The sequence below is a fragment of the Lissotriton vulgaris genome, chromosome 2_1, assembly GCF_964263255.1.
Source record: "Lissotriton vulgaris chromosome 2_1, aLisVul1.2, whole genome shotgun sequence".
NCBI classification, from domain to species: domain Eukaryota; kingdom Metazoa; phylum Chordata; class Amphibia; order Caudata; family Salamandridae; genus Lissotriton; species Lissotriton vulgaris.
The window spans coordinates 1,231,347,728-1,231,361,965 of NC_141687.1; positions in this window are offsets into that span (position 1 = coordinate 1,231,347,728).

Below are 14,238 nucleotides of genomic sequence, written 5' to 3' on the forward strand. Positions count from 1 at the left end.
TACATTTTTACTAATCACCCTACTATACATTGCCATCCCCCCAAATTCATAAATTGGTCAGACCACAGTATGTTGGAATTTTCCTTCATGCATCTAGCCAAACCTATTGACCCCCCCTGCCACTCAGACTATCAAGCGGAGACCCTGGCATAAGGTCACTCCGGACACATTTGAAAAAGTCTGGAAAGAACCAATAATATCAGATTCTGATAATACTGAGTCGGCTCTATCCAAACTCAACAACGCACTCCTGGATGCTATCAATTTTTTGGCCCCTCAAAAATCAATTAAACAATCTTCTACAGCCAAAAAAGAGATATGGTACACTGAAGCATTAAAACTAGAAAAACAAGGATGTATAAAGTTGGAAAAGCTCTGGAGGAAACCCCACACTAGCGCTAGTAAGGAACCCTATCTGCAGGCTATGGACATCTACTATAAAAACATTAAAAAAGCTAGAAAGACCTGCTTAACATCACAGCTAGCCGAAGCTGGCAATTCCACCAGGGAATTATATAAAATCTTGCAGACCTTCACTAACCCTTTGGTATGTGAAAGCCCTGACACATTCTCCCAAGAGCTGTGTAACAACATCTCTCAATTTTTTGAGGGTTAAAATCGAAACTATCTACAATAAAATCACCTCGGCCAAATGCCCTATGGACATTGAGGCCCCAAGTACCCTCCATCTGGAGACACAAAGGGACACCTTTCTTGACATTCCTGAAGCCACTGACAGTGACATTATGTCACTTTTAAACAACATGAAAACAGGCTCCCCCCTCGAATTGCTTCCTGCAAGACTAACGACCACTTTGAGCAAGACACTATGCCCAATCATTTATAAAATCTTGAACCTCTCCTTCAAAGAAGGGCAACTCCCCCAGCAATGGAAAGAGGCAATAGTGAATCCTATATGGAAAAACTCAGCTTTACCTTGGACGGAACTTTCCAACCTCCGTCCCATCTCTCTATTACCCTTCCTGAGCAAACTGGCTGAGAAACATGTTAACATCCATGTCTCCAGCTTCATAGAGGCGACAGGGGGCCTGGACCATTCACAATCTGGGTTCAGGCCCAACTACAGCACCGAATCAGCACTCCTCTCCGTGACCGACAACATCAAGATGTCACAGGATAGAGGAGGCTCAATGATTCTGGTGCTGTTAGACCTGTCGGCCGCTTTTGATACTGTGTCTCACAACATACTTCTGGGCCATTTGCAGGGAGTGGGTATTGGAGGACAGGCTCTGTCATGGCTGGAGAGCTTCCTTTCCGGGCGATCACAATCTGTCAGCTTGGGCCCCTATCGTTCCACCTCAAGGGTGCTCACGAAGGGGGTGCCACAGGGCTCTTGCCTAAGCCCCACATTGTTTAATGTGTATGTGGCCCCCCTCGCTGAGATTGTGAGGAAGTATGGATTCACACCGGTGTCTTATGCTGATGACACCCAACTCCTCTACCCTTTCCATTCTCTTAACTCGGATGTTCAGGAAATCTTTGCTGAGGGCATGAGGGCAGTGTCCAATTGGATGGCCTCCAACTGTCTCCAATGCAATGTCGGGAAGACGGAGGTAATGCTTTTTGGGAAAGCTACCATACTCTGGTCTCCCGACTGGTGGCCTCTGGACCTGGGACCAGTACCCTGCCCAAAGCTGACCGTAAAAAACTTGGGTGTGAAGCTAGACCAAAATCTAACCTTAAAGGAACATGCAAATTTCATCTCTGGAGCATTCTTCCGCACCATTGGCCTGTTAAGGCGAGTCTTCCCTCTTTTGCCTGATACGCATAGAAAGACCCTTGTACAGGCCCTGGTGATAAGCCGGCTGGATTACTGTAACGGGCTCCTGATACTAGCTAATGAGGATGCTTTAAACTGGTTACAGGTGGTCCAAAACACGGCGGCAAGACTAATCCTGAACGCTCCCACAAGAACCCCCTCCAAGCCCCTTTTGAGAGAACTCCACTGGCTACCGATACGGCAACGTATTAAGTTTAAAATCTGCTGCACTGTCCATAAATGCCTTTTTGGAGATGGCCCCAAATACCTGGCCCAAAAATTCCAGTTCTATAAACCTGATCGCCCTCTTCGATCAAGTAAGCAACTGCTATTAAAATCCCCGCTCATTAAGAAGACCAGGCAAGATGGCCGAGCCCTCTCCCTTGGTGGAGAGGTGTGGCTCACTGGTTAGAGGCGGCAGACCCGAGTGCAGAGAACGGCCCGGGACCAGGGTTCGATTCCCGACGCGGCAGGGTCTTGGACCAGGATCAGCGGACTGATAATTCTCGCATCGGTGCCTACTCCGACCAGGAAGCACACTCGGCAACTCTGGGCATTAGCTTGCCTCATCTCCACAACGGCCCCACACAAACGCCGGGGATGCCTGGTTTCACCTTGGAGACCCCCAGGAGGGACTATCTCACAGGGAAAGCCAGGACGGGTTCCCCAGCGGTCTATAGCGCTACGAGGCCTCCGGGTAGCAGTGCGCTTTATAAGACACAACAATTTACAATTTATGGGGCCAACCTTGTGGAATAAACTGCCCCTTAGTCTCAGACAAAACACCAATCACATATCCTTCAGGAAAACGCTCAAAACGACCTTGTTCCAGGAAGAATAATGGCCCATAACTCATCTACAGAGGTACAAACCTTACCATCCCGGCGTGCATAGCGCGGAGATACCCCATTGGGGTCGATTCTGGCACGATATAAGAAACTAAATACTGCTCCTACTCTTGTAAAGCACCAGGTTCATTATTCCAGGATACAAGGCCTGTTCAGTGGAAGACATTTTGCCTGTGACCTAGTCATGCCAAACACATCTTCAGGGATGCCCAGCATAACTGCATGTGTCCTGAGTTACACTTCAGCCCAAGCTGAAGTTTCCAAATCATTGCCCAATAAGCATTCTACAGGGAGGTCTGCACTTACCAAAACCTTCGTAGGGCCAGTTACCCCTCCCCATGTGAAATTCACAACTGCCAAGGAATGGTCTGTCCTGACATTGCTTGCATTGGTCACTTGGTAGATCTCACCAAGTATGATCTGGTCAGGGCCTACAAGATCTTTTGTCACCATTGTGACACTTGCACCTGTGCCCCTGAATGCTATGGCCCCCTTACCATTGATCAAAGTCTGCTGTCTGTATTTGACCAGATTACTGGGACTGGCAAAGAAGGAGGCAAGATCCATGCCTCCATCACTGCCTAACATAGCCTGAGTTGGAATTCTGAGTAGGCCAAAATCCATCTCAGTTCTCAGGGTCAACTCTGCTACACCCCTATTCCGTGTACCACCACTTTGAACTGAACTAAGGGAAACACTTGCCTTAGGGGCAGTGGTGGCTGGAGTAGATTCCTTGGCCTTTGGGCAATCATTATCCTTTGTCCAATGGGTCTTATACTTACAGATAGAGCACCCATATTTCTTTTTGCCTTTACCCTTGTTGGATTGTGACTCCCCCCAGATGAAGACTTTTGGGGCCCTTGTGAAGATTTCTGTTTTTTACCCTTCTCACCACCCTTATCTGATGTTTTAGAATCTTGCTTCTTAGAGTCACTACCTTGGTTCTGGGCTTTATACTTCACCCTGGTTCTGACCCATTTGTCTGTCTTCTTTCCCAATTCTTGGGGAGAGGTCAGATCAGAGTCCACCAGGTACTGATGCAACAACTGATTTTGACAATTATTAAGGATCTGCTCCCTCAAAATTAAATTGTACAATCCTTTAAAATCACACACTTTACTGCCAAGTAACCAGCCCTCCAGAGCCTTAGTAGCACAATCTACAAAGCCAAACCAGTCCTGGGTCCGTGTCTTCTGAGTGTCTCTGAACTTAATCCTGTACTGTTCAGTGGTTACGCCAAACCCATTTATGAGAGCACTTTTAAGGACTGAGTAATTGTCAGCATCCTCTTCTCTTTCAGTGAGGAGATTATCTCTAACTTTGTCAGCAAAGGAGAGCCACAAGAAAGCTGCCCACTGTTCCTGAGGGTCCCTTTGTACTTTACAGGCCCTCTCTAGTGCAGTCATCCATTTGTAGATGTCATCCCCACTTTGATACGGAGGGACTATCTTGTTTACGTTCCTATGATCATGAGAATACTCTCTAGTTTTCTGGACACAGTTGCTGCCACCATGGAACTCCAGCACCAACTTTTTACTAGTTCTCTGGAGCTTAAAGGCTTCCTTATCCAATGCCAATTGGTCTCTTTTGAGCCTAAGCCTGAATTCCTCAAGCCTTAGGAATTGCCACTGTCTGTCATAAGAGTTTTCTTTCTTATTAGATATGGAAGTACCTACAGAAGTCCCTGGGTATCTAGATTCTTCAGAGGGAGACCTAGGTCTCCAGGGTAAACTTTGAATTCAACCAGGAGGATTAAAGAGAGGGCCCTCAAGGCCTTCTCCATGCCCTTCCTGATCCTGATTTGTCAGGTTGGAATCATCCTGATTCTCCTGGTTAGGGTTTGATTCTAGGTCAAAAAATGTGGGACTTCCTAGCCTATCCTCATTCCCTGCCCCCAAACACTCTACCTACCTCATCAGACCCTGGGGTCTTTCTGAGGTTATGTATGTATGCATGTATAGGCGTTCTTGTATAGCGCTATCACTGTCACCCAACGGGCATCCTGGCGCTTAGACTGTCATGACGCAGAAACATGATTTTACCAGCTACCACTCTTTTACATTGCTCTGGGTAACAAGTAAGTCTTTAACGTTTTTTTAAAACTTGCTAAATCTTCCAGGCCCCTTAAACCTAACGGCAAAGAATTCCACAGCCGTGCTGCGGTGATCCTGAAGGATCCTCCTCCCATCCGGGATCTTATGAACTTAGGTACTACCACTAAGTGCGCCGAAGCTGACCGGAGTGTTCTTGATGGGAGGTACCATGAGAAAAGTTCTTGCAAAGAGGCCGGGCCTTGGTTGTGTAAAGCTCTGAAGACCAGACACAGAGCCTTGAAGTTCACCCGTTGAGAGATAGGGAGCCAGTGGAGGTCTCTGAGTGCCTTGGTAGAGGAATCCGAGCGCCGTCGCGACAGTGCCAGTTTGGCAGCGAGATTCTGTATGCATTGGAGTTTTCCTAATACAGTAGTCGGGGCCCCAAGCAGTAATGCGTTGCAGTAGTTGAGACGACTTAATATTATGCTCCGCACTACCTCTGGTCAGGCCTGGGTCGGGAGCAAGGGTAAAATCTTTCTCAGAGAGCCGAGTAGCGCCATACAAGTAACCACCGTTTTGTTTAACATTATGTCCAGCTGTAGATCAGAGCTGAACATAACCCCCAGGTTCCGAACCGAATCAACAGGCAGGCTAGTGCCTTGGAAGTTATCTAGAAGCAATATCTCTATGAGGCGTTGAGTTTTGGCACTCCTCCCTGTCCTCAGCTTCCTAGACACGCACATGGCTATCAGTTCTAAAAATAGAATTCCATTGTACCTAGTTGGCAGAGAGCCACTGGGCTCTTCTCTAGAAGACATACTTGTGTTATGTGGTGTAGGCACCTACTTAACCTGGTGGGATACTAAACTCTCTTGAGTTGGAGATAGGGTCTGCTAGACCCATGACTTACCCAACACCAAGTTCAGTAGAACTTACTTATTCAATCTCGATGTTTTATATGTACCTCAATACCTTTAGTGGTTTTCAGTTAATTACTCAATTAGATTTAACTGGTAAAACAATAGCAAGCTTGAATCCCAACAGCTGCACACCAATGTGAGAAGTTGGCCTGGTATATGCTGTACACTAGTTAAAGTGGGCACACTGTACCAGTCCAAACAACCCTTATTGATGATGAGGTTAAAGATAACCTTTATGAAATCTAACCTAGTGGTAGCTATGGATAGCAGCCTTCAGGCTAAGTCTTGAAGGAATGTAAAGCAGCTTGTTTTACCAGATCAGAATCTCCTGAATAATCAAATGAAAGGAGAACCACACAAGCGATATATAAAATATATGTATTTATTACTAAACACTCTCTACTATCCTCTTGAAGAGATTAGAGCACAAGGCACACAATACCTAATCAATAGAACAACAGTAAATAGCACAATACACAGCGGGATCCATGGGGAAACCGACCATATCCTAAAAACATGGTAGAACAACAACGACTTCACTAGACACAGTGCCTAGAGCACGTAGAATTGCTGGGACCTCAAGGAACCACCCAAAGGAGTGGCACATGGAGCCCACGGAGGACAGGTGCAGTGCGAGAACACAGATGCATTTTCCGTACAACTCTATGGGAAAGCCGTGGTTGGAAAATAACAGTTTAGGGACACTTCGGAGAGGACTTCAAGCAAACCCTTTGGTACATAAGAGGTTCTAAGGCCATCACCCTTGTGAGTACCGAGGTACTCATGTTACCTATTCCAGGGGAGCCGGGTGCATAGGGGTCAAGTGGTGTCTGAAACCTTCGTCGTTTTCAATTGTGTGACTCAAAGAAGTGCTGTTGCTGGGAAGAGAAAAAGAGTCTGGTAGAATCCAAGCCTGGATCCAAGGTGAGAAGAACCTGAAAGCAGAGAGGACAGAGTCTTGGTCATTTCAGGGTGACCAGGGGCTCAGTAGACGAATGCCCACCAATGTCAGGTGCTTCAGGTGTGAAGATTGGATGCTTGACTCTGCAGCCACGGGGACCAGGAGATGACGACAATGACCAAAGTCCAGAGGTGAGCTGTACCATGAAGGATGTTCAGTTGTGAGGGGTCAGTGTCCGGATTGAATGCCAACAAGCCTTGGCAAATACGATCCACACAGGCAGAGGAAACAAGTTACGGTGAGGACCAGCAAGTTCCTGGAGACTCTCCAAGCTATAGGGCACATTGGGAGCAACTGGGAAAGCCCAAGAGAATTCAAAGTTACCCTCGCAGGGACCCACAGGCCAACGGACCAGGGATCGAGAAGGGACCTCAAGCTGAATCACAGAGTACAGGCCCAAGGAGCACTCGTGGAGTGGAGGCTGGAAATCTTCAGTGGAAATACTGCTCGGGGTCAGGACTACATGTGGCCCAAAGCACCGCCTCAGGGATTGCCAAAAAGCATATGCTGCTGCAAAGGTACACAGTGCACAGGGGTTTGGGTTGTACAGTCCCCACGAGGGATACTGGTCTCAGAATTACTGAGAGAGCAGATCAACCTCAGAGACGCTTGAGAACCCACCTCCTGTGTTGCAGAAATATTCGGAGTCCTCAGGAGCTCGGGAGATGCAAACCGGTCAGATGCGTTAAGGTGCCTGCTGCTCTTTACTCCAAGGGAGATTCTTCTGTCGTCCAGCGAAGTGTAGACCGTCGAAGTAATCTAAAGTACTCAGGTTTCCTTCTTTATACCCAAGGAAGGGGTTGGACAAACTCTGGGGACCCTCCTATGGAAGGGACAGGACAGAGGCGCGGTTACACCCATGTCCTTTGTCCAGTTTCACGCCATTTGCTCCTCCAACCGGTTTGAGCTGAACTATGCTCAGAGACACCAAATGTGCCTCCAGTGCAGACTTTCAGGCACTCTCAGAGTGCCCCCACCCAGCCTCAATACACTAAAGCCTTTCTGGTAGGTGGTCACACCTTCCGGTGATGGGAAACCTATTGTCAGGCATTCCCCTGCTCGAGCTCAGCTTAGCAGCAGTAGCACAGACTCGTATCTGTGCTGGCTGCCCAGGTCAAGAAAGCTGGTACCGAGTAGACCGGTGACCCACAGAAGTGATTCTAGAAGGGAGAAATCATACCTCTCACACCAGTTACTGGTTTGAAGGTATGATTCCAAGGTGTTTGACACCAAACACAACATGTTTCTGTGCGGCCATTTTAAAGTTAGCATTTACTGTGAGGTTATAATGCACTTAAGTATTTTTGTTTTGGCTGCATCACAGAAAACCCCGGAGAATAGATTCTGAAGGGTGTAGAGGGTCCCTATTCATGCAGGGACACCATCTCACACAAAACCCAGCACCCTGCCTTCAGGATTGAGAAGGCCTGCCATAGGGGTGATGCACCACCTAACACAGGCTGCAGTAGTTGATCTGTGGTGCCATTTCGAATGGTGTCTGAGGGGTGGCATTATACATGCTGCAGCCCCTGGGATTCCTCTGGGGTACCTATGCCCTGGGTACATGGTGTACCATATACTAGGGACTGTTAAGGGTACCCCAGCATCCAATCTGGAGTGTACCTAAAGTACATGTAATCAATGTATAGGCGAACACAGATAGACTGGGGTCCTGGATAGCAGGATCCCCGTCAGTCTAAGTTGAAAACAATGATACATCAGAAAAAAGTGGGGGTAATCATAAGAAGCAGATCCTACTCTCCTACAGAGGCAACGCTGAAAAGAAACCCATAAGTAATCCTGTACTTCCTGATTAGGTGTAGCGCACAGGATCATTATTTTTCCAGAACAACAAATCACGCATGTGATCATGAGAAAATTGAGTGCTCCCTAGTCAAGCAGTTTCAGGGCTTTGGTTGAGCTGAAGACCCATCAGCCCATGTACCCTGAAGTGAGCCAGTGACCACAAGCCTATATCCTGTATGGAAATCCAGCCCCCAAGCAGGGTGCTTCTTGACCCTGGACTCTGGTAGGCATCTTGTTCACCTGTTCACTTACCTTTGTACCCATGATAATAAAAATATATGCATAAATATGCATCCATTAATAATATATGTTCCAAAGCTTAGAAAATGTATGTGAAAAGTTCATGAGAGACATATATTGTTCATGACTTGGTATTCAGAAAGCTGAAAAGAAGTATTGCTCAGATGTATTACTTCATGCTGTCATAATAATATCATTTTTGGAGAGATTCATTCTTGCAAATGCAAATATATTTGGCAATATTTCATTCTTCGTGATAAGACCCATTGGATTTTGAAACGGAGCAATTTTGCAGGATAGAGCCAAATGTATAATTTTCACATCAGAAGTCGGCTGTTAAGTTTCTAAAGCTGTAAAGAAAAATAGCTGTTGAAGTAAGAATAGGTGCAGTGTAAAAAAGCATACTGTAACATATTGTGCAGCATTATTACGGTTTTTCTTGAAGATAGATCACAATAAGAAGAATAAGTATTGGCAAAGCCAATAGGTCTTGCCTATGCAAGAACTTTAGCCTTTGGCAATGCATTTTAGTAATGTTGTCCACCAGTGTGGCTGCTGCTCAGCATGGCTAAAAGAATGTGGTAGATTGGAGTAAATTAGACTTGGGTAGAATGGAATGGGTATATTGGATTAGAGTGAAGTGGGGTAGATTGGGGTAGAGTGGAGTGAGGTAGTTTGGGGTAGAGTGGGGTAAAATGGGGTAAAATGGGGTAGATTGTAGTAGGGTAGATTGGAGTAGATGAGGTAGGCTGGAAATGGAATGGAGAGAGAAGCAAGCACTCCACTTGCAGAAATCTCTTGCTTCTGCTTTTAGAATTGAGTGTTCTTTTAATCTTTGTTTTTAATTGCTATGAGTTGCATACTGTTTGGGGGGGGGGGGCTTGAAACGTACCTAACTCTTCCGCTGAGCCTTCGGCAACACTCCAGTCCACCGCAATCGGGTAGTCGATTGATTGAGTGGAGAGAGGCTGCCTATTAATTTCTTTAGCGTGTTGGGCGCCATTAGCAGCGGTTAACGCTCACGTGGTCGGCCCACTTGGGGTATGAAACAACCGCGTTAGTGACCGCTGGTGCACCGAAGGCGCGTCTAAGGCAAGGCCGTCTGTGCCCGTCCGCTCCTGGAAGCTGCCAGCTGCCAGGAGATGCTGTCCGTTCACTCACAGGTATTCCCTCCACCCAGGATAGGCTATTCTAGAGAGATGTTGTTGAGGCTTAGACACCTGTCACCCTGTGTGGGGGGAAATGACAACCCACGAGTAGAAGACGTCATCATTTTGGGGAAATGCCCACACTTTGGTTGGTTCCTTGGTTGAACAACAACAATTGTCCGGCCACTCATATTCTCGCTCTAGTAACAATCGATTATGCAAAGAGCAGTATGTTGGGACAGAGAAGCAGACCGAGGGAGGGCAAGTAGTTCTTTTCCAGGGACTGTACCTCAATGCAAGATCTATCCCGAAGCATGTGGCAGGAATCTGGGACTTTCTAGATGGCGCAAAGCCAGATATCTGTCATTTTACTGAGACCTGGTTGAACAATGATTCCACGCCGGCACTCGCAATGGCATTCACTCTGTTGTCCGTTTGGATAGATCAGGAGAGAGGGGGGAGGTCTAGCTATTGCCATGTGTCCTCCTTATCATATTGAGACCTTGGATACTGTTTCCTTCCTCAATTTAGAGCTGTTGATCTTTAGGGTGCAGCGAGCCCAAGCGATTGAGTGGGTGGGAGCCTTAGTGTATCATCCACCTGGAGGAAATAAGAAAGAGTTTTGCACACCATTATTAGGAAGATTGGCCCCATATATATTGCAAACGGATAAGTTCCTACTGGTCAGGGACTTAAACCATCATTTGGAGGCCCTTTCTAGCGCAGTGTCTACCTGCCTAGTTGCAGCTATGGAGTCACTTGATTGTTTTTTCAAGAGTCATTAGTTCTACACATGTCGCCGGTCATGTGCTGGACACTATCTTTACAAAAATCCCGGATTTAGTAGTAGAACCCCCCCAAATATAAGTCAGGACTGACAATTTGGCGCTAAGTTTTTCCTGGGCACCAACAAAATCGCCTGGCCATCCGCAAGCTCGCAAAGACTTCTACAGATCTTGGAGAAAAGTGACATCTTCCCCCTTTAGTTGGGTTTACACCACCCCTTCGTTTACGTACTGCGAAGATTGCGATACAGCTTTAGAAAGGATCGAGGCCTCAATAATAGAAGCCCTTGACTCTATTGCAACACTTAAGAGGGTAAAAATTCTAGACAGGGCAGGCCCAGCCCCTTGGTATTCAGATACACTCAAGAGAGAAAAGGCCCTATGCAGGGTTAAAGAAAGAAGATGGAGGAAATCCAAATATGAGCAAAATGAATCGCTCCACTGAATGGCATATAGAGTTTATTTAATTGTTGTAATTCAACAAGAAGAGCACACCTAGGCTCCTGTATTACTGAAGCAAAGAACTCCTCTAGGGAGCACTTCATCATTCTGAAGGAGTTCACAAACCTGTGGGCCAATAATCCGCTTCCACCACCTACTCTGGACTTAAGAGAGGATTTAGCGAGTCACTTTATTCACAAGATTGACTCAATCTATCACGCCTTTTTTCCTGAGGAGGTAGACCACGAGAGAGCCTCCCCCCAGGAAAACCCCTGCCCTCCGAGCCTAGAATCCTTTCCTGACATCACTGGCGAGCAAGTGGGTTCCATACTAACCCATGTGAAATCTGGATCCCCACTAGATCTGTCATGTCAGAACTAACCCTGGTCTTAGCTGATGTGCCTGCTGAAGTCTGCAAGCTCTCGATAGCCACAGCTATGTTTCCTCAGAAGTGGAAAAACGCATGCATTAAACCTCTGCTCAAAAGGCGTCAGCTGACCCTACTGATCTACAAAACTATAAGCCGATCTCTCCTTCCTTGCTGTTCAAAGATCATGGAGACATTAATCAATCAGCATCTCTCTTGCTATTTGGAACAGAATAATTGTTTGGACCCATCTCAGTCAGGCTTCCATGCTTCATATAGCACTGAGGCCGCATTGTTGAAGGTCACTGACACTATAAGGATGTCAATGGACAAGGGGACCCCAGCGATGTTGGTTCTCCTCGATCTGTCAGCAGCCTTTGACACTTTTTACCAGTGCATCCTTTTTGGATAGGCTTCGAGAGATTGGTGTCAGAGGCATGGCCTTTAATTGGATTCAAAATTATCTGCCTGACAGAACACAATGTGTCCAGCTGGATACCGTTGTGTCACAAACTACTTTGCTGGATAAGGGAGTCCCACAGGGATCCCTCCTAAGTCCCACCTTGTTTAATGTATATGTGGCCCCCTTGGACTCAATTATTAGAAGTTGTGGGTTTGAGACCATATGGTTTGCAGACGATATGCAGGTGATAGTCCCTATGGAGGAGAACCCTGCAGCAACCAAATTAAAGTTTAAAAACTGTATGTCTAATATAGCGAGATGGATGAGGAAGAATTCCCTTCAGCTTAAATCCATAAAAACAGAGATACTGCTGTTTGGTAAAGCGGAGGAATTGTGGACCCCAGATTGGTGGCCGCTAGATCTAGGAGAGGTGCCCTCCCCAAAAAGATGGTCTAAGAATCTAGGCATCAGAGTTGATAATAAATCGTCTATGGAGGAACAGGCGATAACGCTGGCAGGCACCGTCTATCCGAACAATGTGGATGCTTAGAAAGATCTTCCCTTGGAGCTAGAAAAACTCTTATTTAGTCGCTCGTGGTTAGTCAACTGGATTATTGTCATTCTTTGCTGGTTGGAATAAGGGAAGACCCGTTATCAAAACTACAGGAGGTTCAAAATACAGCAGCCTGCCTTGCCCTGAATAAACCAGCGTGCACCCCCTCTTTACCTCTCCTCCGCCAACTACACTTGCTTCCTATCAGGAAATGATCTATCTTTAAACTATTATGTATGATCTTTAAGTCTCTCCAGGGTAATGGCCCTGCTGATCTTAGGAAGAAACTTGAGCTCTATCGACCCATGCATCAGCTGAGATCTAGCAATCGCAATCTGCTCTACACGCTGAGAATAAGCAAGGCAAAAATGGGTGGTCGAGCCTTCTCTTATCTAGCCCCCAGCCACTGGAACAGTCTCCCCGAGGAGATTCATGCCTGTTCCAATCTTTCTCTATTCAAGAAAATGCTTAAGAGCTGGCTGTTTTAAGATTATACTGCTCATAGGGTGTCCTCTCTTCAGGCACCCAGAGATCCCCTTGGGAATGATTTGTTGCGCCATACAAATGAGTATAATAATAATATAATAATTGTAGTGGAGAGGGGTGGTGTGGATTGGAGTGAAGCAGAGTGGGGTAGATTGGAGTGGAGTGGGGTATATTGGAATGAAGTGGGGTGGGTGGATTGGGGAGGAGTTTGTGTGGAATGGGATGGATTGAGGTACAGTGGAGTGGGGTATATTGGAGTAGTGTGTAGAGAGGTAAATTGGGATGAGTGTGTGGGTTCGATTGGAGTGGGGTAGATTGGAGTGGGATAGATTGGGGTGGAGTGGGGTACAGCAGAGTGGGGTATATTGGAGTAGAGTGGAGTAGGGTAGATTTGCAAAAAGTGGAGTGGGGAAGATTGCAGTGGAGTGTATTGAGGTAAATTGGAATTGAGTGGGGTGGAGTGGAGTGTGGTGTGGTGGGGTAGATTGAAGCGGAGTGGGGAAGATTAGGGTGGATTGGGGTACAGTGGTTATATTGAGTGAGGTAGATGGGGAAGAGTTGAGTGGGGATTATTGGGGTGGATTGCAGTGGAGTGCATTGGGGGTACATTGGACTCAACTGGGGTACATTGGAGTGCAGTGGGGTAGATTGGGATTGAGTGGGGTAGATTGGGGTAGATAGTAGTGGAGCAGGGTAGATTTGAGTAGGCTAGATTGGTATTAGGGTGGAGTGGGGTATGGTTGGGTGGGGTTGATTGGAGTGGGGTGGGATATATTGAGGTACAGGGGGTGGGGTAGATTGGAGTGGGGTGGATTCAGGTGGATTGGGGTAGATTGGTTTAGATTCTATTAGAGTGAAGCGAAGTAGATTGATATAGAGTTGGGTAGATTGAGGTAGATTAAGTGGAGTGAGGGTAAAGTTGAGTAGAGTAGATTAGAGTGGAATGGGGAAGATCTTGGTAGATTGGAGAGGAGCAGACTGGATAGAGTGGAGTGGTGTAGTTTGGGGTATATTGTAGTGAAGTGGAGTGGGGTAGATTGGAGTGGAGTGGATTAAGGTAGACTGGAGTGGAGTGGGGTTGTTTGGGGTAGATTGAAGTGGAGTGTGTTAAGTGATTTGAAGAGCAGGAGCAGAGAGTGGAGTAGCATAGAGTAGAATGTTGTGTTGTGTTGTGGAGTGAGTGGCATTGTGTCATAGTTTGGCAAGTCGTAGGGTTTTTTAGAGTGGAGGAGCGTAAAGTGGAGGAGCATGTTGTAGAGTGGGGTGTTGTTGACCAGAGTGGTGTGGCGTAGAGTGGAAGGGCATAGAATGGAATCGAGTTTTGTTGAGTGGAGTGGCATGGTGTGGAGTATGCAGTGTGTGTAGCGCACTGCCATTACTGACAACACATATTCAATTTAAATTACCATTACGTTTGCACATACATACAGCTTACTGCGCACAAAACAATAATGTGTGGAACTGACA